The sequence below is a fragment of the Apostichopus japonicus genome, chromosome 8 (genome assembly GCF_037975245.1).
Source record: "Apostichopus japonicus isolate 1M-3 chromosome 8, ASM3797524v1, whole genome shotgun sequence".
In the NCBI taxonomy this organism is placed as follows: domain Eukaryota; kingdom Metazoa; phylum Echinodermata; class Holothuroidea; order Aspidochirotida; family Stichopodidae; genus Apostichopus; species Apostichopus japonicus.
Window position 1 is genome coordinate 38275928 of NC_092568.1, and position 24775 is coordinate 38300702.

The 24775-nt window shown below is 44.1% G+C and overlaps 28 non-coding genes and 1 pseudogene across 28 annotated transcripts; all 29 read left to right on the forward strand.

Annotated features, from left to right (window-relative positions):
• The first annotated feature begins 653 nt into the window (after window positions 1-653).
• Window positions 654-772, forward strand: LOC139972411 (5S ribosomal RNA). The gene has a single exon (XR_011794833.1). It is a non-coding gene; the product is annotated as a 5S ribosomal RNA (ribosomal RNA).
• Window positions 773-1490: 718 nt separating this feature from the next.
• LOC139972412 (5S ribosomal RNA) lies at window positions 1491-1609 on the forward strand. Its single transcript, XR_011794834.1, has one exon. It is a non-coding gene; the product is annotated as a 5S ribosomal RNA (ribosomal RNA).
• A 720-nt stretch (window positions 1610-2329) lies between these two features.
• LOC139972413 (5S ribosomal RNA) lies at window positions 2330-2448 on the forward strand. Its single transcript, XR_011794835.1, has one exon. It is a non-coding gene; the product is annotated as a 5S ribosomal RNA (ribosomal RNA).
• Window positions 2449-3163: 715 nt separating this feature from the next.
• Window positions 3164-3282, forward strand: LOC139972414 (5S ribosomal RNA). The gene has a single exon (XR_011794836.1). It is a non-coding gene; the product is annotated as a 5S ribosomal RNA (ribosomal RNA).
• A 717-nt stretch (window positions 3283-3999) lies between these two features.
• LOC139972417 (5S ribosomal RNA) lies at window positions 4000-4118 on the forward strand. Its single transcript, XR_011794838.1, has one exon. It is a non-coding gene; the product is annotated as a 5S ribosomal RNA (ribosomal RNA).
• A 718-nt stretch (window positions 4119-4836) lies between these two features.
• Window positions 4837-4955, forward strand: LOC139972418 (5S ribosomal RNA). The gene has a single exon (XR_011794839.1). It is a non-coding gene; the product is annotated as a 5S ribosomal RNA (ribosomal RNA).
• A 717-nt stretch (window positions 4956-5672) lies between these two features.
• On the forward strand, window positions 5673-5791 carry LOC139972419 (5S ribosomal RNA). The gene has a single exon (XR_011794840.1). It is a non-coding gene; the product is annotated as a 5S ribosomal RNA (ribosomal RNA).
• Window positions 5792-6509: 718 nt separating this feature from the next.
• Window positions 6510-6628, forward strand: LOC139972420 (5S ribosomal RNA). Its single transcript, XR_011794841.1, has one exon. It is a non-coding gene; the product is annotated as a 5S ribosomal RNA (ribosomal RNA).
• A 717-nt stretch (window positions 6629-7345) lies between these two features.
• Window positions 7346-7464, forward strand: LOC139972421 (5S ribosomal RNA). Its single transcript, XR_011794842.1, has one exon. It is a non-coding gene; the product is annotated as a 5S ribosomal RNA (ribosomal RNA).
• Window positions 7465-8181: 717 nt separating this feature from the next.
• LOC139972423 (5S ribosomal RNA) lies at window positions 8182-8300 on the forward strand. The gene has a single exon (XR_011794844.1). It is a non-coding gene; the product is annotated as a 5S ribosomal RNA (ribosomal RNA).
• Window positions 8301-9018: 718 nt separating this feature from the next.
• LOC139972424 (5S ribosomal RNA) lies at window positions 9019-9137 on the forward strand. The gene has a single exon (XR_011794845.1). It is a non-coding gene; the product is annotated as a 5S ribosomal RNA (ribosomal RNA).
• A 717-nt stretch (window positions 9138-9854) lies between these two features.
• LOC139972425 (5S ribosomal RNA) lies at window positions 9855-9973 on the forward strand. The gene has a single exon (XR_011794846.1). It is a non-coding gene; the product is annotated as a 5S ribosomal RNA (ribosomal RNA).
• A 718-nt stretch (window positions 9974-10691) lies between these two features.
• Window positions 10692-10810, forward strand: LOC139972426 (5S ribosomal RNA). Its single transcript, XR_011794847.1, has one exon. It is a non-coding gene; the product is annotated as a 5S ribosomal RNA (ribosomal RNA).
• Window positions 10811-11528: 718 nt separating this feature from the next.
• LOC139972428 (5S ribosomal RNA) lies at window positions 11529-11647 on the forward strand. Its single transcript, XR_011794848.1, has one exon. It is a non-coding gene; the product is annotated as a 5S ribosomal RNA (ribosomal RNA).
• A 717-nt stretch (window positions 11648-12364) lies between these two features.
• Window positions 12365-12483, forward strand: LOC139972430 (5S ribosomal RNA). Its single transcript, XR_011794850.1, has one exon. It is a non-coding gene; the product is annotated as a 5S ribosomal RNA (ribosomal RNA).
• A 718-nt stretch (window positions 12484-13201) lies between these two features.
• LOC139972431 (5S ribosomal RNA) lies at window positions 13202-13320 on the forward strand. The gene has a single exon (XR_011794851.1). It is a non-coding gene; the product is annotated as a 5S ribosomal RNA (ribosomal RNA).
• Window positions 13321-14038: 718 nt separating this feature from the next.
• On the forward strand, window positions 14039-14157 carry LOC139972432 (5S ribosomal RNA). Its single transcript, XR_011794852.1, has one exon. It is a non-coding gene; the product is annotated as a 5S ribosomal RNA (ribosomal RNA).
• A 718-nt stretch (window positions 14158-14875) lies between these two features.
• Window positions 14876-14994, forward strand: LOC139972433 (5S ribosomal RNA). Its single transcript, XR_011794853.1, has one exon. It is a non-coding gene; the product is annotated as a 5S ribosomal RNA (ribosomal RNA).
• A 718-nt stretch (window positions 14995-15712) lies between these two features.
• LOC139972434 (5S ribosomal RNA) lies at window positions 15713-15831 on the forward strand. The gene has a single exon (XR_011794854.1). It is a non-coding gene; the product is annotated as a 5S ribosomal RNA (ribosomal RNA).
• Window positions 15832-16548: 717 nt separating this feature from the next.
• LOC139972435 (5S ribosomal RNA) lies at window positions 16549-16667 on the forward strand. Its single transcript, XR_011794855.1, has one exon. It is a non-coding gene; the product is annotated as a 5S ribosomal RNA (ribosomal RNA).
• A 718-nt stretch (window positions 16668-17385) lies between these two features.
• LOC139972436 (5S ribosomal RNA) lies at window positions 17386-17504 on the forward strand. Its single transcript, XR_011794856.1, has one exon. It is a non-coding gene; the product is annotated as a 5S ribosomal RNA (ribosomal RNA).
• Window positions 17505-18222: 718 nt separating this feature from the next.
• On the forward strand, window positions 18223-18341 carry LOC139972437 (5S ribosomal RNA). The gene has a single exon (XR_011794857.1). It is a non-coding gene; the product is annotated as a 5S ribosomal RNA (ribosomal RNA).
• A 718-nt stretch (window positions 18342-19059) lies between these two features.
• Window positions 19060-19178, forward strand: LOC139972439 (5S ribosomal RNA). Its single transcript, XR_011794858.1, has one exon. It is a non-coding gene; the product is annotated as a 5S ribosomal RNA (ribosomal RNA).
• Window positions 19179-19896: 718 nt separating this feature from the next.
• Window positions 19897-20015, forward strand: LOC139972440 (5S ribosomal RNA). The gene has a single exon (XR_011794859.1). It is a non-coding gene; the product is annotated as a 5S ribosomal RNA (ribosomal RNA).
• A 718-nt stretch (window positions 20016-20733) lies between these two features.
• Window positions 20734-20852, forward strand: LOC139972668 (5S ribosomal RNA; annotated as a pseudogene).
• A 715-nt stretch (window positions 20853-21567) lies between these two features.
• On the forward strand, window positions 21568-21686 carry LOC139972442 (5S ribosomal RNA). Its single transcript, XR_011794861.1, has one exon. It is a non-coding gene; the product is annotated as a 5S ribosomal RNA (ribosomal RNA).
• A 718-nt stretch (window positions 21687-22404) lies between these two features.
• LOC139972443 (5S ribosomal RNA) lies at window positions 22405-22523 on the forward strand. Its single transcript, XR_011794862.1, has one exon. It is a non-coding gene; the product is annotated as a 5S ribosomal RNA (ribosomal RNA).
• A 719-nt stretch (window positions 22524-23242) lies between these two features.
• Window positions 23243-23361, forward strand: LOC139972444 (5S ribosomal RNA). The gene has a single exon (XR_011794863.1). It is a non-coding gene; the product is annotated as a 5S ribosomal RNA (ribosomal RNA).
• A 718-nt stretch (window positions 23362-24079) lies between these two features.
• Window positions 24080-24198, forward strand: LOC139972445 (5S ribosomal RNA). The gene has a single exon (XR_011794864.1). It is a non-coding gene; the product is annotated as a 5S ribosomal RNA (ribosomal RNA).
• Window positions 24199-24775: the final 577 nt, after the last annotated feature.

Here is a 24775-nt window from a genome sequence, read left to right on the forward strand (position 1 = left end):
TTATCCTGTCATTGTTATGAAAAGTCCCTCCCCCCCCCCCTCACCACCACCGTTGAAGACATTGACTTGCCATATACCACTATTGTTGTGACCTGATCATTGCAATCACAAGTTTTTCTCCAGCCCCCTTTAATTCGAGACAAGTGTATCATTAGGGCTATATCATTCCGCATGCATGCATGCACGCACGCACGAGTGTTCTCCCTCAGGAAAAGTGCCGAAAAGAAACGGGAGAACATCTTTCTTGATATGTTCTCAAACAAAATCTCTCGTTTTTTGTGGCTTGGATGTCGGAGTACACAAAAGGAAGTAAATGTGATGCACAAATTAGGTCGATTGAGGCAATTTTAGACCACTTTAGGCTTCCCATGAGCAGCGTACGAACACTATGTTAAGAGGTTTGTTCACAAGTCGGACGAACGTGGCTAGCTTCAGACTCTCAGTGTGAGTGTGCGTGCGTGCGTCAGTCATTGGGGGCAATCATATCCGGGCGTATATGCTACCATATAGCTTCTCAAGTCATATAAAAACATGCACATTATTTAGTTTAATGGGATAAGTAACCATATAGGTGGTCTAGAGTTGAACATCCAACTTTGCAAAATAAGTCTCGGGGCGGGCGGGTATAAAAGCTTAAATTTCACCATTCTAATGTCTACGACCATATCACGTTGAATATACCGGTTCTCGTCCGATCACCGAAGTCAAGCAGCGTCGAGCCTAGTCAGTACTTGGATGGGTGACCGCCTGGGAATACTAGGTGCCGTAGACTTTTTCATTTTTCCTCACCCACAACTCCGCACCCTTTCTTTCTTTATTTCTTTTTCACTATTCTTTTATCCTGTCATTGTTATGAAAAGTCCCTCCCCCCCCCCCCTCACCACCACCGTTGAAGACATTGACTTGCCATATACCACTATTGTTGTGACCTGATCATTGCAATCACAAGTTTTTCTCCAGCCCCCTTTAATTCGAGACAAGTGTATCATTAGGGCTATATCATTCCGCATGCATGCATGCACGCACGCACGAGTGTTCTCCCTCAGGAAAAGTGCCGAAAAGAAACGGGAGAACATCTTTCTTGATATGTTCTCAAACAAAATCTCTCGTTTTTTGTGGCTTGGATGTCGGAGTACACAAAAGGAAGTAAATGTGATGCACAAATTAGGTCGATTGAGGCAATTTTAGACCACTTTAGGCTTCCCATGAGCAGCGTACGAACACTATGTTAAGAGGTTTGTTCACAAGTCGGACGAACGTGGCTAGCTTCAGACTCTCAGTGTGAGTGTGCGTGCGTGCGTCAGTCATTGGGGCAATCATATCCGGGCGTATATGCTACCATATAGCTTCTCAAGTCATATAAAAACATGCACATTATTTAGTTTAATGGGATAAGTAACCATATAGGTGGTCTAGAGTTGAACATCCAACTTTGCAAAATAAGTCTCGGGGCGGGCGGGTATAAAAAGCTTAAATTTCACCATTCTAATGTCTACGACCATATCACGTTGAATATACCGGTTCTCGTCCGATCACCGAAGTCAAGCAGCGTCGAGCCTAGTCAGTACTTGGATGGGTGACCGCCTGGGAATACTAGGTGCCGTAGACTTTTTCATTTTTCCTCACCCACAACTCCGCACCCTTTCTTTCTTTATTTCTTTTTCACTATTCTTTTATCCTGTCATTGTTATGAAAAGTCCCTCCCCCCCCCCCTCACCACCACCGTTGAAGACATTGACTTGCCATATACCACTATTGTTGTGACCTGATCATTGCAATCACAAGTTTTTCTCCAGCCCCCTTTAATTCGAGACAAGTGTATCATTAGGGCTATATCATTCCGCATGCATGCATGCACGCACGCACGAGTGTTCTCCCCTCAGGAAAAGTGCCGAAAAGAAACGGGAGAACATCTTTCTTGATATGTTCTCAAACAAAATCTCTCGTTTTTTGTGGCTTGGATGTCGGAGTACACAAAAGGAAGTAAATGTGATGCACAAATTAGGTCGATTGAGGGCAATTTTAGACCACTTTAGGCTTCCCATGAGCAGCGTACGAACACTATGTTAAGAGGTTTGTTCACAAGTCGGACGAACGTGGCTAGCTTCAGACTCTCAGTGTGAGTGTGCGTGCGTGCGTCAGTCATTGGGGCAATCATATCCGGGCGTATATGCTACCATATAGCTTCTCAAGTCATATAAAAACATGCACATTATTTAGTTTAATGGGATAAGTAACCATATAGGTGGTCTAGAGTTGAACATCCAACTTTGCAAAATAAGTCTCGGGGCGGGCGGGTATAAAAAAGCTTAAATTTCACCATTCTAATGTCTACGACCATATCACGTTGAATATACCGGTTCTCGTCCGATCACCGAAGTCAAGCAGCGTCGAGCCTAGTCAGTACTTGGATGGGTGACCGCCTGGGAATACTAGGTGCCGTAGACTTTTTCATTTTTCCTCACCCACAACTCCGCACCCTTTCTTTCTTTATTTCTTTTTCACTATTCTTTTATCCTGTCATTGTTATGAAAAGTCCCTCCCCCCCCCCCCCTCACCACCACCGTTGAAGACATTGACTTGCCATATACCACTATGTTGTGACCTGATCATTGCAATCACAAGTTTTTCTCCAGCCCCCTTTAATTCGAGACAAGTGTATCATTAGGGCTATATCATTCCGCATGCATGCACGCACGCACGAGTGTTCTCCCTCAGGAAAAGTGCCGAAAAGAAACGGGAGAACATCTTTCTTGATATGTTCTCAAACAAAATCTCTCGTTTTTTGTGGCTTGGATGTCGGAGTACACAAAAGGAAGTAAATGTGATGCACAAATTAGGTCGATTGAGGCAATTTTAGACCACTTTAGGCTTCCCATGAGCAGCGTACGAACACTATGTTAAGAGGTTTGTTCACAAGTCGGACGAACGTGGCTAGCTTCAGACTCTCAGTGTGAGTGTGCGTGCGTGCGTCAGTCATTGGGGCAATCATATCCGGGCGTATATGCTACCATATAGCTTCTCAAGTCATATAAAAACATGCACATTATTTAGTTTAATGGGATAAGTAACCATATAGGTGGTCTAGAGTTGAACATCCAACTTTGCAAAATAAGTCTCGGGGCGGGCGGGGTATAAAAAGCTTAAATTTCACCATTCTAATGTCTACGACCATATCACGTTGAATATACCGGTTCTCGTCCGATCACCGAAGTCAAGCAGCGTCGAGCCTAGTCAGTACTTGGATGGGTGACCGCCTGGGAATACTAGGTGCCGTAGACTTTTTCATTTTTCCTCACCCACAACTCCGCACCCTTTCTTTCTTTATTTCTTTTTCACTATTCTTTTATCCTGTCATTGTTATGAAAAGTCCCTCCCCCCCCCCCTCACCACCACCGTTGAAGACATTGACTTGCCATATACCACTATTGTTGTGACCTGATCATTGCAATCACAAGTTTTTCTCCAGCCCCCTTTAATTCGAGACAAGTGTATCATTAGGGCTATATCATTCCGCATGCATGCATGCACGCACGCACGAGTGTTCTCCCTCAGGAAAAGTGCCGAAAAGAAACGGGAGAACATCTTTCTTGATATGTTCTCAAACAAAATCTCTCGTTTTTTGTGGCTTGGATGTCGGAGTACACAAAAGGAAGTAAATGTGATGCACAAATTAGGTCGATTGAGGCAATTTTAGACCACTTTAGGCTTCCCATGAGCAGCGTACGAACACTATGTTAAGAGGTTTGTTCACAAGTCGGACGAACGTGGCTAGCTTCAGACGCTCAGTGTGAGTGTGCGTGCGTGCGTCAGTCATTGGGGCAATCATATCCGGGCGTATATGCTACCATATAGCTTCTCAAGTCATATAAAAACATGCACATTATTTAGTTTAATGGGATAAGTAACCATATAGGTGGTCTAGAGTTGAACATCCAACTTTGCAAAATAAGTCTCGGGGCGGGCGGGTATAAAAAGCTTAAATTTCACCATTCTAATGTCTACGACCATATCACGTTGAATATACCGGTTCTCGTCCGATCACCGAAGTCAAGCAGCGTCGAGCCTAGTCAGTACTTGGATGGGTGACCGCCTGGGAATACTAGGTGCCGTAGACTTTTTCATTTTTCCTCACCCACAACTCCGCACCCTTTCTTTCTTTATTTCTTTTTCACTATTCTTTTATCCTGTCATTGTTATGAAAAGTCCCTCCCCCCCCCCCCTCACCACCACCGTTGAAGACATTGACTTGCCATATACCACTATTGTTGTGACCTGATCATTGCAATCACAAGTTTTTCTCCAGCCCCCTTTAATTCGAGACAAGTGTATCATTAGGGCTATATCATTCCGCATGCATGCATGCACGCACGCACGAGTGTTCTCCCTCAGGAAAAGTGCCGAAAAGAAACGGGAGAACATCTTTCTTGATATGTTCTCAAACAAAATCTCTCGTTTTTTGTGGCTTGGATGTCGGAGTACACAAAAGGAAGTAAATGTGATGCACAAATTAGGTCGATTGAGGCAATTTTAGACCACTTTAGGCTTCCCATGAGCAGCGTACGAACACTATGTTAAGAGGTTTGTTCACAAGTCGGACGAACGTGGCTAGCTTCAGACTCTCAGTGTGAGTGTGCGTGCGTGCGTCAGTCATTGGGGCAATCATATCCGGGCGTATATGCTACCATATAGCTTCTCAAGTCATATAAAAACATGCACATTATTTAGTTTAATGGGATAAGTAACCATATAGGTGGTCTAGAGTTGAACATCCAACTTTGCAAAATAAGTCTCGGGGCGGGCGGGTATAAAAAGCTTAAATTTCACCATTCTAATGTCTACGACCATATCACGTTGAATATACCGGTTCTCGTCCGATCACCGAAGTCAAGCAGCGTCGAGCCTAGTCAGTACTTGGATGGGTGACCGCCTGGGAATACTAGGTGCCGTAGACTTTTTCATTTTTCCTCACCCACAACTCCGCACCCTTTCTTTCTTTATTTCTTTTTCACTATTCTTTTATCCTGTCATTGTTATGAAAAGTCCCTCCCCCCCCCCCTCACCACCACCGTTGAAGACATTGACTTGCCATATACCACTATTGTTGTGACCTGATCATTGCAATCACAAGTTTTTCTCCAGCCCCCTTTAATTCGAGACAAGTGTATCATTAGGGCTATATCATTCCGCATGCATGCATGCACGCACGCACGAGTGTTCTCCCTCAGGAAAAGTGCCGAAAAGAAACGGGAGAACATCTTTCTTGATATGTTCTCAAACAAAATCTCTCGTTTTTTGTGGCTTGGATGTCGGAGTACACAAAAGGAAGTAAATGTGATGCACAAATTAGGTCGATTGAGGCAATTTTAGACCACTTTAGGCTTCCCATGAGCAGCGTACGAACACTATGTTAAGAGGTTTGTTCACAAGTCGGACGAACGTGGCTAGCTTCAGACTCTCAGTGTGAGTGTGCGTGCGTGCGTCAGTCATTGGGGCAATCATATCCGGGCGTATATGCTACCATATAGCTTCTCAAGTCATATAAAAACATGCACATTATTTAGTTTAATGGGATAAGTAACCATATAGGTGGTCTAGAGTTGAACATCCAACTTTGCAAAATAAGTCTCGGGGCGGGCGGGTATAAAAAGCTTAAATTTCACCATTCTAATGTCTACGACCATATCACGTTGAATATACCGGTTCTCGTCCGATCACCGAAGTCAAGCAGCGTCGAGCCTAGTCAGTACTTGGATGGGTGACCGCCTGGGAATACTAGGTGCCGTAGACTTTTTCATTTTTCCTCACCCACAACTCCGCACCCTTTCTTTCTTTATTTCTTTTTCACTATTCTTTTATCCTGTCATTGTTATGAAAAGTCCCTCCCCCCCCCCCCTCACCACCACCGTTGAAGACATTGACTTGCCATATACCACTATTGTTGTGACCTGATCATTGCAATCACAAGTTTTTCTCCAGCCCCCTTTAATTCGAGACAAGTGTATCATTAGGGCTATATCATTCCGCATGCATGCATGCACGCACGCACGAGTGTTCTCCCTCAGGAAAAGTGCCGAAAAGAAACGGGAGAACATCTTTCTTGATATGTTCTCAAACAAAATCTCTCGTTTTTTGTGGCTTGGATGTCGGAGTACACAAAAGGAAGTAAATGTGATGCACAAATTAGGTCGATTGAGGCAATTTTAGACCACTTTAGGCTTCCCATGAGCAGCGTACGAACACTATGTTAAGAGGTTTGTTCACAAGTCGGACGAACGTGGCTAGCTTCAGACTCTCAGTGTGAGTGTGCGTGCGTGCGTCAGTCATTGGGGCAATCATATCCGGGCGTATATGCTACCATATAGCTTCTCAAGTCATATAAAAACATGCACATTATTTAGTTTAATGGGATAAGTAACCATATAGGTGGTCTAGAGTTGAACATCCAACTTTGCAAAATAAGTCTCGGGGCGGGCGGGTATAAAAAGCTTAAATTTCACCATTCTAATGTCTACGACCATATCACGTTGAATATACCGGTTCTCGTCCGATCACCGAAGTCAAGCAGCGTCGAGCCTAGTCAGTACTTGGATGGGTGACCGCCTGGGAATACTAGGTGCCGTAGACTTTTTCATTTTTCCTCACCCACAACTCCGCACCCTTTCTTTCTTTATTTCTTTTTCACTATTCTTTTATCCTGTCATTGTTATGAAAAGTCCCTCCCCCCCCCCCTCACCACCACCGTTGAAGACATTGACTTGCCATATACCACTATTGTTGTGACCTGATCATTGCAATCACAAGTTTTTCTCCAGCCCCCTTTAATTCGAGACAAGTGTATCATTAGGGCTATATCATTCCGCATGCATGCATGCACGCACGCACGAGTGTTCTCCCTCAGGAAAAGTGCCGAAAAGAAACGGGAGAACATCTTTCTTGATATGTTCTCAAACAAAATCTCTCGTTTTTTGTGGCTTGGATGTCGGAGTACACAAAAGGAAGTAAATGTGATGCACAAATTAGGTCGATTGAGGCAATTTTAGACCACTTTAGGCTTCCCATGAGCAGCGTACGAACACTATGTTAAGAGGTTTGTTCACAAGTCGGACGAACGTGGCTAGCTTCAGACTCTCAGTGTGAGTGTGCGTGCGTGCGTCAGTCATTGGGGCAATCATATCCGGGCGTATATGCTACCATATAGCTTCTCAAGTCATATAAAAACATGCACATTATTTAGTTTAATGGGATAAGTAACCATATAGGTGGTCTAGAGTTGAACATCCAACTTTGCAAAATAAGTCTCGGGGCGGGCGGGTATAAAAAGCTTAAATTTCACCATTCTAATGTCTACGACCATATCACGTTGAATATACCGGTTCTCGTCCGATCACCGAAGTCAAGCAGCGTCGAGCCTAGTCAGTACTTGGATGGGTGACCGCCTGGGAATACTAGGTGCCGTAGACTTTTTCATTTTTCCTCACCCACAACTCCGCACCCTTTCTTTCTTTATTTCTTTTTCACTATTCTTTTATCCTGTCATTGTTATGAAAAGTCCCTCCCCCCCCCCCTCACCACCACCGTTGAAGACATTGACTTGCCATATACCACTATTGTTGTGACCTGATCATTGCAATCACAAGTTTTTCTCCAGCCCCCTTTAATTCGAGACAAGTGTATCATTAGGGCTATATCATTCCGCATGCATGCATGCACGCACGCACGAGTGTTCTCCCTCAGGAAAAGTGCCGAAAAGAAACGGGAGAACATCTTTCTTGATATGTTCTCAAACAAAATCTCTCGTTTTTTGTGGCTTGGATGTCGGAGTACACAAAAGGAAGTAAATGTGATGCACAAATTAGGTCGATTGAGGCAATTTTAGACCACTTTAGGCTTCCCATGAGCAGCGTACGAACACTATGTTAAGAGGTTTGTTCACAAGTCGGACGAACGTGGCTAGCTTCAGACTCTCAGTGTGAGTGTGCGTGCGTGCGTCAGTCATTGGGGCAATCATATCCGGGCGTATATGCTACCATATAGCTTCTCAAGTCATATAAAAACATGCACATTATTTAGTTTAATGGGATAAGTAACCATATAGGTGGTCTAGAGTTGAACATCCAACTTTGCAAAATAAGTCTCGGGGCGGGCGGGTATAAAAAGCTTAAATTTCACCATTCTAATGTCTACGACCATATCACGTTGAATATACCGGTTCTCGTCCGATCACCGAAGTCAAGCAGCGTCGAGCCTAGTCAGTACTTGGATGGGTGACCGCCTGGGAATACTAGGTGCCGTAGACTTTTTCATTTTTCCTCACCCACAACTCCGCACCCTTTCTTTCTTTATTTCTTTTTCACTATTCTTTTATCCTGTCATTGTTATGAAAAGTCCCTCCCCCCCCCCCCTCACCACCACCGTTGAAGACATTGACTTGCCATATACCACTATTGTTGTGACCTGATCATTGCAATCACAAGTTTTTCTCCAGCCCCCTTTAATTCGAGACAAGTGTATCATTAGGGCTATATCATTCCGCATGCATGCATGCACGCACGCACGAGTGTTCTCCCTCAGGAAAAGTGCCGAAAAGAAACGGGAGAACATCTTTCTTGATATGTTCTCAAACAAAATCTCTCGTTTTTTGTGGCTTGGATGTCGGAGTACACAAAAGGAAGTAAATGTGATGCACAAATTAGGTCGATTGAGGCAATTTTAGACCACTTTAGGCTTCCCATGAGCAGCGTACGAACACTATGTTAAGAGGTTTGTTCACAAGTCGGACGAACGTGGCTAGCTTCAGACTCTCAGTGTGAGTGTGCGTGCGTGCGTCAGTCATTGGGGCAATCATATCCGGGCGTATATGCTACCATATAGCTTCTCAAGTCATATAAAAACATGCACATTATTTAGTTTAATGGGATAAGTAACCATATAGGTGGTCTAGAGTTGAACATCCAACTTTGCAAAATAAGTCTCGGGGCGGGCGGGTATAAAAAGCTTAAATTTCACCATTCTAATGTCTACGACCATATCACGTTGAATATACCGGTTCTCGTCCGATCACCGAAGTCAAGCAGCGTCGAGCCTAGTCAGTACTTGGATGGGTGACCGCCTGGGAATACTAGGTGCCGTAGACTTTTTCATTTTTCCTCACCCACAACTCCGCACCCTTTCTTTCTTTATTTCTTTTTCACTATTCTTTTATCCTGTCATTGTTATGAAAAGTCCCTCCCCCCCCCCCTCACCACCACCGTTGAAGACATTGACTTGCCATATACCACTATTGTTGTGACCTGATCATTGCAATCACAAGTTTTTCTCCAGCCCCCTTTAATTCGAGACAAGTGTATCATTAGGGCTATATCATTCCGCATGCATGCATGCACGCACGCACGAGTGTTCTCCCTCAGGAAAAGTGCCGAAAAGAAACGGGAGAACATCTTTCTTGATATGTTCTCAAACAAAATCTCTCGTTTTTTGTGGCTTGGATGTCGGAGTACACAAAAGGAAGTAAATGTGATGCACAAATTAGGTCGATTGAGGCAATTTTAGACCACTTTAGGCTTCCCATGAGCAGCGTACGAACACTATGTTAAGAGGTTTGTTCACAAGTCGGACGAACGTGGCTAGCTTCAGACTCTCAGTGTGAGTGTGCGTGCGTGCGTCAGTCATTGGGGCAATCATATCCGGGCGTATATGCTACCATATAGCTTCTCAAGTCATATAAAAACATGCACATTATTTAGTTTAATGGGATAAGTAACCATATAGGTGGTCTAGAGTTGAACATCCAACTTTGCAAAATAAGTCTCGGGGCGGGCGGGTATAAAAAGCTTAAATTTCACCATTCTAATGTCTACGACCATATCACGTTGAATATACCGGTTCTCGTCCGATCACCGAAGTCAAGCAGCGTCGAGCCTAGTCAGTACTTGGATGGGTGACCGCCTGGGAATACTAGGTGCCGTAGACTTTTTCATTTTTCCTCACCCACAACTCCGCACCCTTTCTTTCTTTATTTCTTTTTCACTATTCTTTTATCCTGTCATTGTTATGAAAAGTCCCTCCCCCCCCCCCTCACCACCACCGTTGAAGACATTGACTTGCCATATACCACTATTGTTGTGACCTGATCATTGCAATCACAAGTTTTTCTCCAGCCCCCTTTAATTCGAGACAAGTGTATCATTAGGGCTATATCATTCCGCATGCATGCATGCACGCACGCACGAGTGTTCTCCCCTCAGGAAAAGTGCCGAAAAGAAACGGGAGAACATCTTTCTTGATATGTTCTCAAACAAAATCTCTCGTTTTTTGTGGCTTGGATGTCGGAGTACACAAAAGGAAGTAAATGTGATGCACAAATTAGGTCGATTGAGGCAATTTTAGACCACTTTAGGCTTCCCATGAGCAGCGTACGAACACTATGTTAAGAGGTTTGTTCACAAGTCGGACGAACGTGGCTAGCTTCAGACTCTCAGTGTGAGTGTGCGTGCGTGCGTCAGTCATTGGGGCAATCATATCCGGGCGTATATGCTACCATATAGCTTCTCAAGTCATATAAAAACATGCACATTATTTAGTTTAATGGGATAAGTAACCATATAGGTGGTCTAGAGTTGAACATCCAACTTTGCAAAATAAGTCTCGGGGCGGGCGGGTATAAAAAGCTTAAATTTCACCATTCTAATGTCTACGACCATATCACGTTGAATATACCGGTTCTCGTCCGATCACCGAAGTCAAGCAGCGTCGAGCCTAGTCAGTACTTGGATGGGTGACCGCCTGGGAATACTAGGTGCCGTAGACTTTTTCATTTTTCCTCACCCACAACTCCGCACCCTTTCTTTCTTTATTTCTTTTTCACTATTCTTTTATCCTGTCATTGTTATGAAAAGTCCCTCCCCCCCCCCCTCACCACCACCGTTGAAGACATTGACTTGCCATATACCACTATTGTTGTGACCTGATCATTGCAATCACAAGTTTTTCTCCAGCCCCCTTTAATTCGAGGACAAGTGTATCATTAGGGCTATATCATTCCGCATGCATGCATGCACGCACGCACGAGTGTTCTCCCTCAGGAAAAGTGCCGAAAAGAAACGGGAGAACATCTTTCTTGATATGTTCTCAAACAAAATCTCTCGTTTTTTGTGGCTTGGATGTCGGAGTACACAAAAGGAAGTAAATGTGATGCACAAATTAGGTCGATTGAGGCAATTTTAGACCACTTTAGGCTTCCCATGAGCAGCGTACGAACACTATGTTAAGAGGTTTGTTCACAAGTCGGACGAACGTGGCTAGCTTCAGACTCTCAGTGTGAGTGTGCGTGCGTGCGTCAGTCATTGGGGCAATCATATCCGGGCGTATATGCTACCATATAGCTTCTCAAGTCATATAAAAACATGCACATTATTTAGTTTAATGGGATAAGTAACCATATAGGTGGTCTAGAGTTGAACATCCAACTTTGCAAAATAAGTCTCGGGGCGGGCGGGTATAAAAAGCTTAAATTTCACCATTCTAATGTCTACGACCATATCACGTTGAATATACCGGTTCTCGTCCGATCACCGAAGTCAAGCAGCGTCGAGCCTAGTCAGTACTTGGATGGGTGACCGCCTGGGAATACTAGGTGCCGTAGACTTTTTCATTTTTCCTCACCCACAACTCCGCACCCTTTCTTTCTTTATTTCTTTTTCACTATTCTTTTATCCTGTCATTGTTATGAAAAGTCCCTCCCCCCCCCCCTCACCACCACCGTTGAAGACATTGACTTGCCATATACCACTATTGTTGTGACCTGATCATTGCAATCACAAGTTTTTCTCCAGCCCCCTTTAATTCGAGACAAGTGTATCATTAGGGCTATATCATTCCGCATGCATGCATGCACGCACGCACGAGTGTTCTCCCTCAGGAAAAGTGCCGAAAAGAAACGGGAGAACATCTTTCTTGATATGTTCTCAAACAAAATCTCTCGTTTTTTGTGGCTTGGATGTCGGAGTACACAAAAGGAAGTAAATGTGATGCACAAATTAGGTCGATTGAGGCAATTTTAGACCACTTTAGGCTTCCCATGAGCAGCGTACGAACACTATGTTAAGAGGTTTGTTCACAAGTCGGACGAACGTGGCTAGCTTCAGACTCTCAGTGTGAGTGTGCGTGCGTGCGTCAGTCATTGGGGCAATCATATCCGGGCGTATATGCTACCATATAGCTTCTCAAGTCATATAAAAACATGCACATTATTTAGTTTAATGGGATAAGTAACCATATAGGTGGTCTAGAGTTGAACATCCAACTTTGCAAAATAAGTCTCGGGGCGGGCGGGTATAAAAAGCTTAAATTTCACCATTCTAATGTCTACGACCATATCACGTTGAATATACCGGTTCTCGTCCGATCACCGAAGTCAAGCAGCGTCGAGCCTAGTCAGTACTTGGATGGGTGACCGCCTGGGAATACTAGGTGCCGTAGACTTTTTCATTTTTCCTCACCCACAACTCCGCACCCTTTCTTTCTTTATTTCTTTTTCACTATTCTTTTATCCTGTCATTGTTATGAAAAGTCCCTCCCCCCCCCCCCTCACCACCACCGTTGAAGACATTGACTTGCCATATACCACTATTGTTGTGACCTGATCATTGCAATCACAAGTTTTTCTCCAGCCCCCTTTAATTCGAGACAAGTGTATCATTAGGGCTATATCATTCCGCATGCATGCATGCACGCACGCACGAGTGTTCTCCCTCAGGAAAAGTGCCGAAAAGAAACGGGAGAACATCTTTCTTGATATGTTCTCAAACAAAATCTCTCGTTTTTTGTGGCTTGGATGTCGGAGTACACAAAAGGAAGTAAATGTGATGCACAAATTAGGTCGATTGAGGCAATTTTAGACCACTTTAGGCTTCCCATGAGCAGCGTACGAACACTATGTTAAGAGGTTTGTTCACAAGTCGGACGAACGTGGCTAGCTTCAGACTCTCAGTGTGAGTGTGCGTGCGTGCGTCAGTCATTGGGGCAATCATATCCGGGCGTATATGCTACCATATAGCTTCTCAAGTCATATAAAAACATGCACATTATTTAGTTTAATGGGATAAGTAACCATATAGGTGGTCTAGAGTTGAACATCCAACTTTGCAAAATAAGTCTCGGGGCGGGCGGGTATAAAAAGCTTAAATTTCACCATTCTAATGTCTACGACCATATCACGTTGAATATACCGGTTCTCGTCCGATCACCGAAGTCAAGCAGCGTCGAGCCTAGTCAGTACTTGGATGGGTGACCGCCTGGGAATACTAGGTGCCGTAGACTTTTTCATTTTTCCTCACCCACAACTCCGCACCCTTTCTTTCTTTATTTCTTTTTCACTATTCTTTTATCCTGTCATTGTTATGAAAAGTCCCTCCCCCCCCCCCCTCACCACCACCGTTGAAGACATTGACTTGCCATATACCACTATTGTTGTGACCTGATCATTGCAATCACAAGTTTTTCTCCAGCCCCCTTTAATTCGAGACAAGTGTATCATTAGGGCTATATCATTCCGCATGCATGCATGCACGCACGCACGAGTGTTCTCCCTCAGGAAAAGTGCCGAAAAGAAACGGGAGAACATCTTTCTTGATATGTTCTCAAACAAAATCTCTCGTTTTTTGTGGCTTGGATGTCGGAGTACACAAAAGGAAGTAAATGTGATGCACAAATTAGGTCGATTGAGGCAATTTTAGACCACTTTAGGCTTCCCATGAGCAGCGTACGAACACTATGTTAAGAGGTTTGTTCACAAGTCGGACGAACGTGGCTAGCTTCAGACTCTCAGTGTGAGTGTGCGTGCGTGCGTCAGTCATTGGGGCAATCATATCCGGGCGTATATGCTACCATATAGCTTCTCAAGTCATATAAAAACATGCACATTATTTAGTTTAATGGGATAAGTAACCATATAGGTGGTCTAGAGTTGAACATCCAACTTTGCAAAATAAGTCTCGGGGCGGGCGGGTATAAAAAGCTTAAATTTCACCATTCTAATGTCTACGACCATATCACGTTGAATATACCGGTTCTCGTCCGATCACCGAAGTCAAGCAGCGTCGAGCCTAGTCAGTACTTGGATGGGTGACCGCCTGGGAATACTAGGTGCCGTAGACTTTTTCATTTTTCCTCACCCACAACTCCGCACCCTTTCTTTCTTTATTTCTTTTTCACTATTCTTTTATCCTGTCATTGTTATGAAAAGTCCCTCCCCCCCCCCCCTCACCACCACCGTTGAAGACATTGACTTGCCATATACCACTATTGTTGTGACCTGATCATTGCAATCACAAGTTTTTCTCCAGCCCCCTTTAATTCGAGACAAGTGTATCATTAGGGCTATATCATTCCGCATGCATGCATGCACGCACGCACGAGTGTTCTCCCTCAGGAAAAGTGCCGAAAAGAAACGGGAGAACATCTTTCTTGATATGTTCTCAAACAAAATCTCTCGTTTTTTGTGGCTTGGATGTCGGAGTACACAAAAGGAAGTAAATGTGATGCACAAATTAGGTCGATTGAGGCAATTTTAGACCACTTTAGGCTTCCCATGAGCAGCGTACGAACACTATGTTAAGAGGTTTGTTCACAAGTCGGACGAACGTGGCTAGCTTCAGACTCTCAGTGTGAGTGTGCGTGCGTGCGTCAGTCATTGGGGCAATCATATCCGGGCGTATATGCTACCATATAGCTTCTCAAGTCATATAAAAACATGCACATTATTTAGTTTAATGGGATAAGTAACCATATAGGTGGTCTAGAGTTGAACATCCAACTTTGCAAAATAAGTCTCGGGGCGGGCGGGTATAAAAAGCTTAAATTTCACCATTCTAATGTCTACGACCATATCACGTTGAATATACCGGTTCTCGTCCGATCACCGAAGTCAAGCAGCGTCGAGCCTAGTCAGTACTTGGATGGGTGACCGCCTGGGAATACTAGGTGCCGTAGACTTTTTCATTTTTCCTCACCCACAACTCCGCACCCTTTCTTTCTTTATTTCTTTTTCACTATTCTTTTATCCTGTCATTGTTATGAAAAGTCCCTCCCCCCCCCCCCTCACCACCACCGTTGAAGACATTGACTTGCCATATACCACTATTGTTGTGACCTGATCATTGCAATCACAAGTTTTTCTCCAGCCCCCTTTAATTCGAGACAAGTGTATCATTAGGGCTATATCATTCCGCATGCATGCATGCACGCACGCACGAGTGTTCTCCCTCAGGAAAAGTGCCGAAAAGAAACGGGAGAACATCTTTCTTGATATGTTCTCAAACAAAATCTCTCGTTTTTTGTGGCTTGGATGTCGGAGTACACAAAAGGAAGTAAATGTGATGCACAAATTAGGTCGATTGAGGCAATTTTAGACCACTTTAGGCTTCCCATGAGCAGCGTACGAACACTATGTTAAGAGGTTTGTTCACAAGTCGGACGAACGTGGCTAGCTTCAGACTCTCAGTGTGAGTGTGCGTGCGTGCGTCAGTCATTGGGGCAATCATATCCGGGCGTATATGCTACCATATAGCTTCTCAAGTCATATAAAAACATGCACATTATTTAGTTTAATGGGATAAGTAACCATATAGGTGGTCTAGAGTTGAACATCCAACTTTGCAAAATAAGTCTCGGGGCGGGCGGGTATAAAAAGCTTAAATTTCACCATTCTAATGTCTACGACCATATCACGTTGAATATACCGGTTCTCGTCCGATCACCGAAGTCAAGCAGCGTCGAGCCTAGTCAGTACTTGGATGGGTGACCGCCTGGGAATACTAGGTGCCGTAGACTTTTTCATTTTTCCTCACCCACAACTCCGCACCCTTTCTTTCTTTATTTCTTTTTCACTATTCTTTTATCCTGTCATTGTTATGAAAAGTCCCTCCCCCCCCCCCTCACCACCACCGTTGAAGACATTGACTTGCCATATACCACTATTGTTGTGACCTGATCATTGCAATCACAAGTTTTTCTCCAGCCCCCTTTAATTCGAGACAAGTGTATCATTAGGGCTATATCATTCCGCATGCATGCATGCACGCACGCACGAGTGTTCTCCCTCAGGAAAAGTGCCGAAAAGAAACGGGAGAACATCTTTCTTGATATGTTCTCAAACAAAATCTCTCGTTTTTTGTGGCTTGGATGTCGGAGTACACAAAAGGAAGTAAATGTGATGCACAAATTAGGTCGATTGAGGCAATTTTAGACCACTTTAGGCTTCCCATGAGCAGCGTACGAACACTATGTTAAGAGGTTTGTTCACAAGTCGGACGAACGTGGCTAGCTTCAGACTCTCAGTGTGAGTGTGCGTGCGTGCGTCAGTCATTGGGGCAATCATATCCGGGCGTATATGCTACCATATAGCTTCTCAAGTCATATAAAAACATGCACATTATTTAGTTTAATGGGATAAGTAACCATATAGGTGGTCTAGAGTTGAACATCCAACTTTGCAAAATAAGTCTCGGGGCGGGCGGGTATAAAAAGCTTAAATTTCACCATTCTAATGTCTACGACCATATCACGTTGAATATACCGGTTCTCGTCCGATCACCGAAGTCAAGCAGCGTCGAGCCTAGTCAGTACTTGGATGGGTGACCGCCTGGGAATACTAGGTGCCGTAGACTTTTTCATTTTTCCTCACCCACAACTCCGCACCCTTTCTTTCTTTATTTCTTTTTCACTATTCTTTTATCCTGTCATTGTTATGAAAAGTCCCTCCCCCCCCCCCTCACCACCACCGTTGAAGACATTGACTTGCCATATACCACTATTGTTGTGACCTGATCATTGCAATCACAAGTTTTTCTCCAGCCCCCTTTAATTCGAGACAAGTGTATCATTAGGGCTATATCATTCCGCATGCATGCATGCACGCACGCACGAGTGTTCTCCCTCAGGAAAAGTGCCGAAAAGAAACGGGAGAACATCTTTCTTGATATGTTCTCAAACAAAATCTCTCGTTTTTTGTGGCTTGGATGTCGGAGTACACAAAAGGAAGTAAATGTGATGCACAAATTAGGTCGATTGAGGCAATTTTAGACCACTTTAGGCTTCCCATGAGCAGCGTACGAACACTATGTTAAGAGGTTTGTTCACAAGTCGGACGAACGTGGCTAGCTTCAGACTCTCAGTGTGAGTGTGCGTGCGTGCGTCAGTCATTGGGGCAATCATATCCGGGCGTATATGCTGACCATATAGCTTCTCAAGTCATATAAAAACATGCACATTATTTAGTTTAATGGGATAAGTAACCATATAGGTGGTCTAGAGTTGAACATCCAACTTTGCAAAATAAGTCTCGGGGCGGGCGGGTATAAAAAGCTTAAATTTCACCATTCTAATGTCTACGACCATATCACGTTGAATATACCGGTTCTCGTCCGATCACCGAAGTCAAGCAGCGTCGAGCCTAGTCAGTACTTGGATGGGTGACCGCCTGGGAATACTAGGTGCCGTAGACTTTTTCATTTTTCCTCACCCACAACTCCGCACCCTTTCTTTCTTTATTTCTTTTTCACTATTCTTTTATCCTGTCATTGTTATGAAAAGTCCCTCCCCCCCCCCCCTCACCACCACCGTTGAAGACATTGACTTGCCATATACCACTATTGTTGTGACCTGATCATTGCAATCACAAGTTTTTCTCCAGCCCCCTTTAATTCGAGACAAGTGTATCATTAGGGCTATATCATTCCGCATGCATGCATGCACGCACGCACGAGTGTTCTCCCTCAGGAAAAGTGCCGAAAAGAAACGGGAGAACATCTTTCTTGATATGTTCTCAAACAAAATCTCTCGTTTTTTGTGGCTTGGATGTCGGAGTACACAAAAGGAAGTAAATGTGATGCACAAATTAGGTCGATTGAGGCAATTTTAGACCACTTTAGGCTTCCCATGAGCAGCGTACGAACACTATGTTAAGAGGTTTGTTCACAAGTCGGACGAACGTGGCTAGCTTCAGACTCTCAGTGTGAGTGTGCGTGCGTGCGTCAGTCATTGGGGCAATCATATCCGGGCGTATATGCTACCATATAGCTTCTCAAGTCATATAAAAACATGCACATTATTTAGTTTAATGGGATAAGTAACCATATAGGTGGTCTAGAGTTGAACATCCAACTTTGCAAAATAAGTCTCGGGGCGGGCGGGTATAAAAAGCTTAAATTTCACCATTCTAATGTCTACGACCATATCACGTTGAATATACCGGTTCTCGTCCGATCACCGAAGTCAAGCAGCGTCGAGCCTAGTCAGTACTTGGATGGGTGACCGCCTGGGAATACTAGGTGCCGTAGACTTTTTCATTTTTCCTCACCCACAACTCCGCACCCTTTCTTTCTTTATTTCTTTTTCACTATTCTTTTATCCTGTCATTGTTATGAAAAGTCCCTCCCCCCCCCCCCTCACCACCACCGTTGAAGACATTGACTTGCCATATACCACTATTGTTGTGACCTGATCATTGCAATCACAAGTTTTTCTCCAGCCCCCTTTAATTCGAGACAAGTGTATCATTAGGGCTATATCATTCCGCATGCATGCATGCACGCACGCACGAGTGTTCTCCCTCAGGAAAAGTGCCGAAAAGAAACGGGAGAACATCTTTCTTGATATGTTCTCAAACAAAATCTCTCGTTTTTTGTGGCTTGGATGTCGGAGTACACAAAAGGAAGTAAATGTGATGCACAAATTAGGTCGATTGAGGCAATTTTAGACCACTTTAGGCTTCCCATGAGCAGCGTACGAACACTATGTTAAGAGGTTTGTTCACAAGTCGGACGAACGTGGCTAGCTTCAGACTCTCAGTGTGAGTGTGCGTGCGTGCGTCAGTCATTGGGGCAATCATATCCGGGCGTATATGCTACCATATAGCTTCTCAAGTCATATAAAAACATGCACATTATTTAGTTTAATGGGATAAGTAACCATATAGGTGGTCTAGAGTTGAACATCCAACTTTGCAAAATAAGTCTCGGGGCGGGCGGGTATAAAAAGCTTAAATTTCACCATTCTAATGTCTACGACCATATCACGTTGAATATACCGGTTCTCGTCCGATCACCGAAGTCAAGCAGCGTCGAGCCTAGTCAGTACTTGGATGGGTGACCGCCTGGGAATACTAGGTGCCGTAGACTTTTTCATTTTTCCTCACCCACAACTCCGCACCCTTTCTTTCTTTATTTCTTTTTCACTATTCTTTTATCCTGTCATTGTTATGAAAAGTCCCTCCCCCCCCCCCCTCACCACCACCGTTGAAGACATTGACTTGCCATATACCACTATTGTTGTGACCTGATCATTGCAATCACAAGTTTTTCTCCAGCCCCCTTTAATTCGAGACAAGTGTATCATTAGGGCTATATCATTCCGCATGCATGCATGCACGCACGCACGAGTGTTCTCCCTCAGGAAAAGTGCCGAAAAGAAACGGGAGAACATCTTTCTTGATATGTTCTCAAACAAAATCTCTCGTTTTTTGTGGCTTGGATGTCGGAGTACACAAAAGGAAGTAAATGTGATGCACAAATTAGGTCGATTGAGGCAATTTTAGACCACTTTAGGCTTCCCATGAGCAGCGTACGAACACTATGTTAAGAGGTTTGTTCACAAGTCGGACGAACGTGGCTAGCTTCAGACTCTCAGTGTGAGTGTGCGTGCGTGCGTCAGTCATTGGGGCAATCATATCCGGGCGTATATGCTACCATATAGCTTCTCAAGTCATATAAAAACATGCACATTATTTAGTTTAATGGGATAAGTAACCATATAGGTGGTCTAGAGTTGAACATCCAACTTTGCAAAATAAGTCTCGGGGCGGGCGGGTATAAAAAGCTTAAATTTCACCATTCTAATGTCTACGACCATATCACGTTGAATATACCGGTTCTCGTCCGATCACCGAAGTCAAGCAGCGTCGAGCCTAGTCAGTACTTGGATGGGTGACCGCCTGGGAATACTAGGTGCCGTAGACTTTTTCATTTTCCTCACCCACAACTCCGCACCCTTTCTTTCTTTATTTCTTTTTCACTATTCTTTTATCCTGTCATTGTTATGAAAAGTCCCCTCCCCCCCCCCCCTCACCACCACCGTTGAAGACATTGACTTGCCATATACCACTATTGTTGTGACCTGATCATTGCAATCACAAGTTTTTCTCCAGCCCCCTTTAATTCGAGACAAGTGTATCATTAGGGCTATATCATTCCGCATGCATGCATGCACGCACGCACGAGTGTTCTCCCTCAGGAAAAGTGCCGAAAAGAAACGGGAGAACATCTTTCTTGATATGTTCTCAAACAAAATCTCTCGTTTTTTGTGGCTTGGATGTCGGAGTACACAAAAGGAAGTAAATGTGATGCACAAATTAGGTCGATTGAGGCAATTTTAGACCACTTTAGGCTTCCCATGAGCAGCGTACGTACACTATGTTAAGAGGTTTGTTCACAAGTCGGACGAACGTGGCTAGCTTCAGACTCTCAGTGTGAGTGTGCGTGCGTGCGTCAGTCATTGGGGCAATCATATCCGGGCGTATATGCTACCATATAGCTTTCTCAAGTCATATAAAAACATGCACATTATTTAGTTAATGGGATAAGTAACCATATAGGTGGTCTAGAGTTGAACATCCAACTTTGCAAAATAAGTCTCGGGGCGGGCGGGTATAAAAAGCTTAAATTTCACCATTCTAATGTCTACGACCATATCACGTTGAATATACCGGTTCTCGTCCGATCACCGAAGTCAAGCAGCGTCCGAGCCTAGTCAGTACTTGGATGGTGACCGCCTGGGAATACTAGGTGCCGTAGACTTTTTCATTTTTCCTCACCCACAACTCCGCACCCTTTCTTTCTTTATTTCTTTTTCACTATTCTTTTATCCTGTCATTGTTATGAAAAGTCCCTCCCCCCCCCCTCACCACCACCGTTGAAGACATTGACTTGCCATATACCACTATTGTTGTGACCTGATCATTGCAATCACAAGTTTTTCTCCAGCCCCCTTTAATTCGAGACAAGTGTATCATTAGGGCTATATCATTCCGCATGCATGCATGCACGCACGCACGAGTGTTCTCCCTCAGGAAAAGTGCCGAAAGAAACGGGAGAACATCTTTCTTGATATGTTCTCAAACAAAATCTCTCGTTTTTTGTGGCTTGGATGTCGGAGTACACAAAAGGAAGTAAATGTGATGCACAAATTAGGTCGATTGAGGCAATTTTAGACCACTTTAGGCTTCCCATGAGCAGCGTACGAACACTATGTTAAGAGGTTTGTTCACAAGTCGGACGAACGTGGCTAGCTTCAGACTCTCAGTGTGAGTGTGCGTGCGTGCGTCAGTCATTGGGGCAATCATATCCGGGCGTATATGCTACCATATAGCTTCTCAAGTCATATAAAAACATGCACATTATTTAGTTTAATGGGATAAGTAACCATATAGGTGGTCTAGAGTTGAACATCCAACTTTGCAAAATAAGTCTCGGGGCGGGCGGGTATAAAAAGCTTAAATTTCACCATTCTAATGTCTACGACCATATCACGTTGAATATACCGGTTCTCGTCCGATCACCGAAGTCAAGCAGCGTCGAGCCTAGTCAGTACTTGGATGGGTGACCGCCTGGGAATACTAGGTGCCGTAGACTTTTTCATTTTTCCTCACCCACAACTCCGCACCCTTTCTTTCTTTATTTCTTTTTCACTATTCTTTTATCCTGTCATTGTTATGAAAAGTCCCTCCCCCCCCCCCCTCACCACCACCGTTGAAGACATTGACTTGCCATATACCACTATTGTTGTGACCTGATCATTGCAATCACAAGTTTTTCTCCAGCCCCCTTTAATTCGAGACAAGTGTATCATTAGGGCTATATCATTCCGCATGCATGCATGCACGCACGCACGAGTGTTCTCCCTCAGGAAAAGTGCCGAAAAGAAACGGGAGAACATCTTTCTTGATATGTTCTCAAACAAAATCTCTCGTTTTTTGTGGCTTGGATGTCGGAGTACACAAAAGGAAGTAAATGTGATGCACAAATTAGGTCGATTGAGGCAATTTTAGACCACTTTAGGCTTCCCATGAGCAGCGTACGAACACTATGTTAAGAGGTTTGTTCACAAGTCGGACGAACGTGGCTAGCTTCAGACTCTCAGTGTGAGTGTGCGTGCGTGCGTCAGTCATTGGGGCAATCATATCCGGGCGTATATGCTACCATATAGCTTCTCAAGTCATATAAAAACATGCACATTATTTAGTTTAATGGGATAAGTAACCATATAGGTGGTCTAGAGTTGAACATCCAACTTTGCAAAATAAGTCTCGGGGCGGGCGGGTATAAAAAGCTTAAATTTCACCATTCTAATGTCTACGACCATATCACGTTGAATATACCGGTTCTCGTCCGATCACCGAAGTCAAGCAGCGTCGAGCCTAGTCAGTACTTGGATGGGTGACCGCCTGGGAATACTAGGTGCCGTAGACTTTTTCATTTTTCCTCACCCACAACTCCGCACCCTTTCTTTCTTTATTTCTTTTTCACTATTCTTTTATCCTGTCATTGTTATGAAAAGTCCCTCCCCCCCCCCCCCTCACCACCACCGTTGAAGACATTGACTTGCCATATACCACTATTGTTGTGACCTGATCATTGCAATCACAAGTTTTTCTCCAGCCCCCTTTAATTCGAGACAAGTGTATCATTAGGGCTATATCATTCCGCATGCATGCATGCACGCACGCACGAGTGTTCTCCCTCAGGAAAAGTGCCGAAAAGAAACGGGAGAACATCTTTCTTGATATGTTCTCAAACAAAATCTCTCGTTTTTTGTGGCTTGGATGTCGGAGTACACAAAAGGAAGTAAATGTGATGCACAAATTAGGTCGATTGAGGCAATTTTAGACCACTTTAGGCTTCCCATGAGCAGCGTACGAACACTATGTTAAGAGGTTTGTTCACAAGTCGGACGAACGTGGCTAGCTTCAGACTCTCAGTGTGAGTGTGCGTGCGTGCGTCAGTCATTGGGGCAATCATATCCGGGCGTATATGCTACCATATAGCTTCTCAAGTCATATAAAAACATGCACATTATTTAGTTTAATGGGATAAGTAACCATATAGGTGGTCTAGAGTTGAACATCCAACTTTGCAAAATAAGTCTCGGGGCGGGCGGGTATAAAAAGCTTAAATTTCACCATTCTAATGTCTACGACCATATCACGTTGAATATACCGGTTCTCGTCCGATCACCGAAGTCAAGCAGCGTCGAGCCTAGTCAGTACTTGGATGGGTGACCGCCTGGGAATACTAGGTGCCGTAGACTTTTTCATTTTTCCTCACCCACAACTCCGCACCCTTTCTTTCTTTATTTCTTTTTCACTATTCTTTTATCCTGTCATTGTTATGAAAAGTCCCTCCCCCCCCCCCCTCACCACCACCGTTGAAGACATTGACTTGCCATATACCACTATTGTTGTGACCTGATCATTGCAATCACAAGTTTTTCTCCAGCCCCCTTTAATTCGAGACAAGTGTATCATTAGGGCTATATCATTCCGCATGCATGCATGCACGCACGCACGAGTGTTCTCCCTCAGGAAAAGTGCCGAAAAGAAACGGGAGAACATCTTTCTTGATATGTTCTCAAACAAAATCTCTCGTTTTTTGTGGCTTGGATGTCGGAGTACACAAAAGGAAGTAAATGTGATGCACAAATTAGGTCGATTGAGGCAATTTTAGACCACTTTAGGCTTCCCATGAGCAGCGTACGAACACTATGTTAAGAGGTTTGTTCACAAGTCGGACGAACGTGGCTAGCTTCAGACTCTCAGTGTGAGTGTGCGTGCGTGCGTCAGTCATTGGGGCAATCATATCCGGGCGTATATGCTACCATATAGCTTCTCAAGTCATATAAAAACATGCACATTATTTAGTTTAATGGGATAAGTAACCATATAGGTGGTCTAGAGTTGAACATCCAACTTTGCAAAATAAGTCTCGGGGCGGGCGGGTATAAAAAGCTTAAATTTCACCATTCTAATGTCTACGACCATATCACGTTGAATATACCGGTTCTCGTCCGATCACCGAAGTCAAGCAGCGTCGAGCCTAGTCAGTACTTGGATGGGTGACCGCCTGGGAATACTAGGTGCCGTAGACTTTTTCATTTTTCCTCACCCACAACTCCGCACCCTTTCTTTCTTTATTTCTTTTTCACTATTCTTTTATCCTGTCATTGTTATGAAAAGTCCCTCCCCCCCCCCCCCTCACCACCACCGTTGAAGACATTGACTTGCCATATACCACTATTGTTGTGACCTGATCATTGCAATCACAAGTTTTTCTCCAGCCCCCTTTAATTCGAGACAAGTGTATCATTAGGGCTATATCATTCCGCATGCATGCATGCACGCACGCACGAGTGTTCTCCCTCAGGAAAAGTGCCGAAAAGAAACGGGAGAACATCTTTCTTGATATGTTCTCAAACAAAATCTCTCGTTTTTTGTGGCTTGGATGTCGGAGTACACAAAAGGAAGTAAATGTGATGCACAAATTAGGTCGATTGAGGCAATTTTAGACCACTTTAGGCTTCCCATGAGCAGCGTACGAACACTATGTTAAGAGGTTTGTTCACAAGTCGGACGAACGTGGCTAGCTTCAGACTCTCAGTGTGAGTGTGCGTGCGTGCGTCAGTCATTGGGGCAATCATATCCGGGCGTATATGCTACCATATAGCT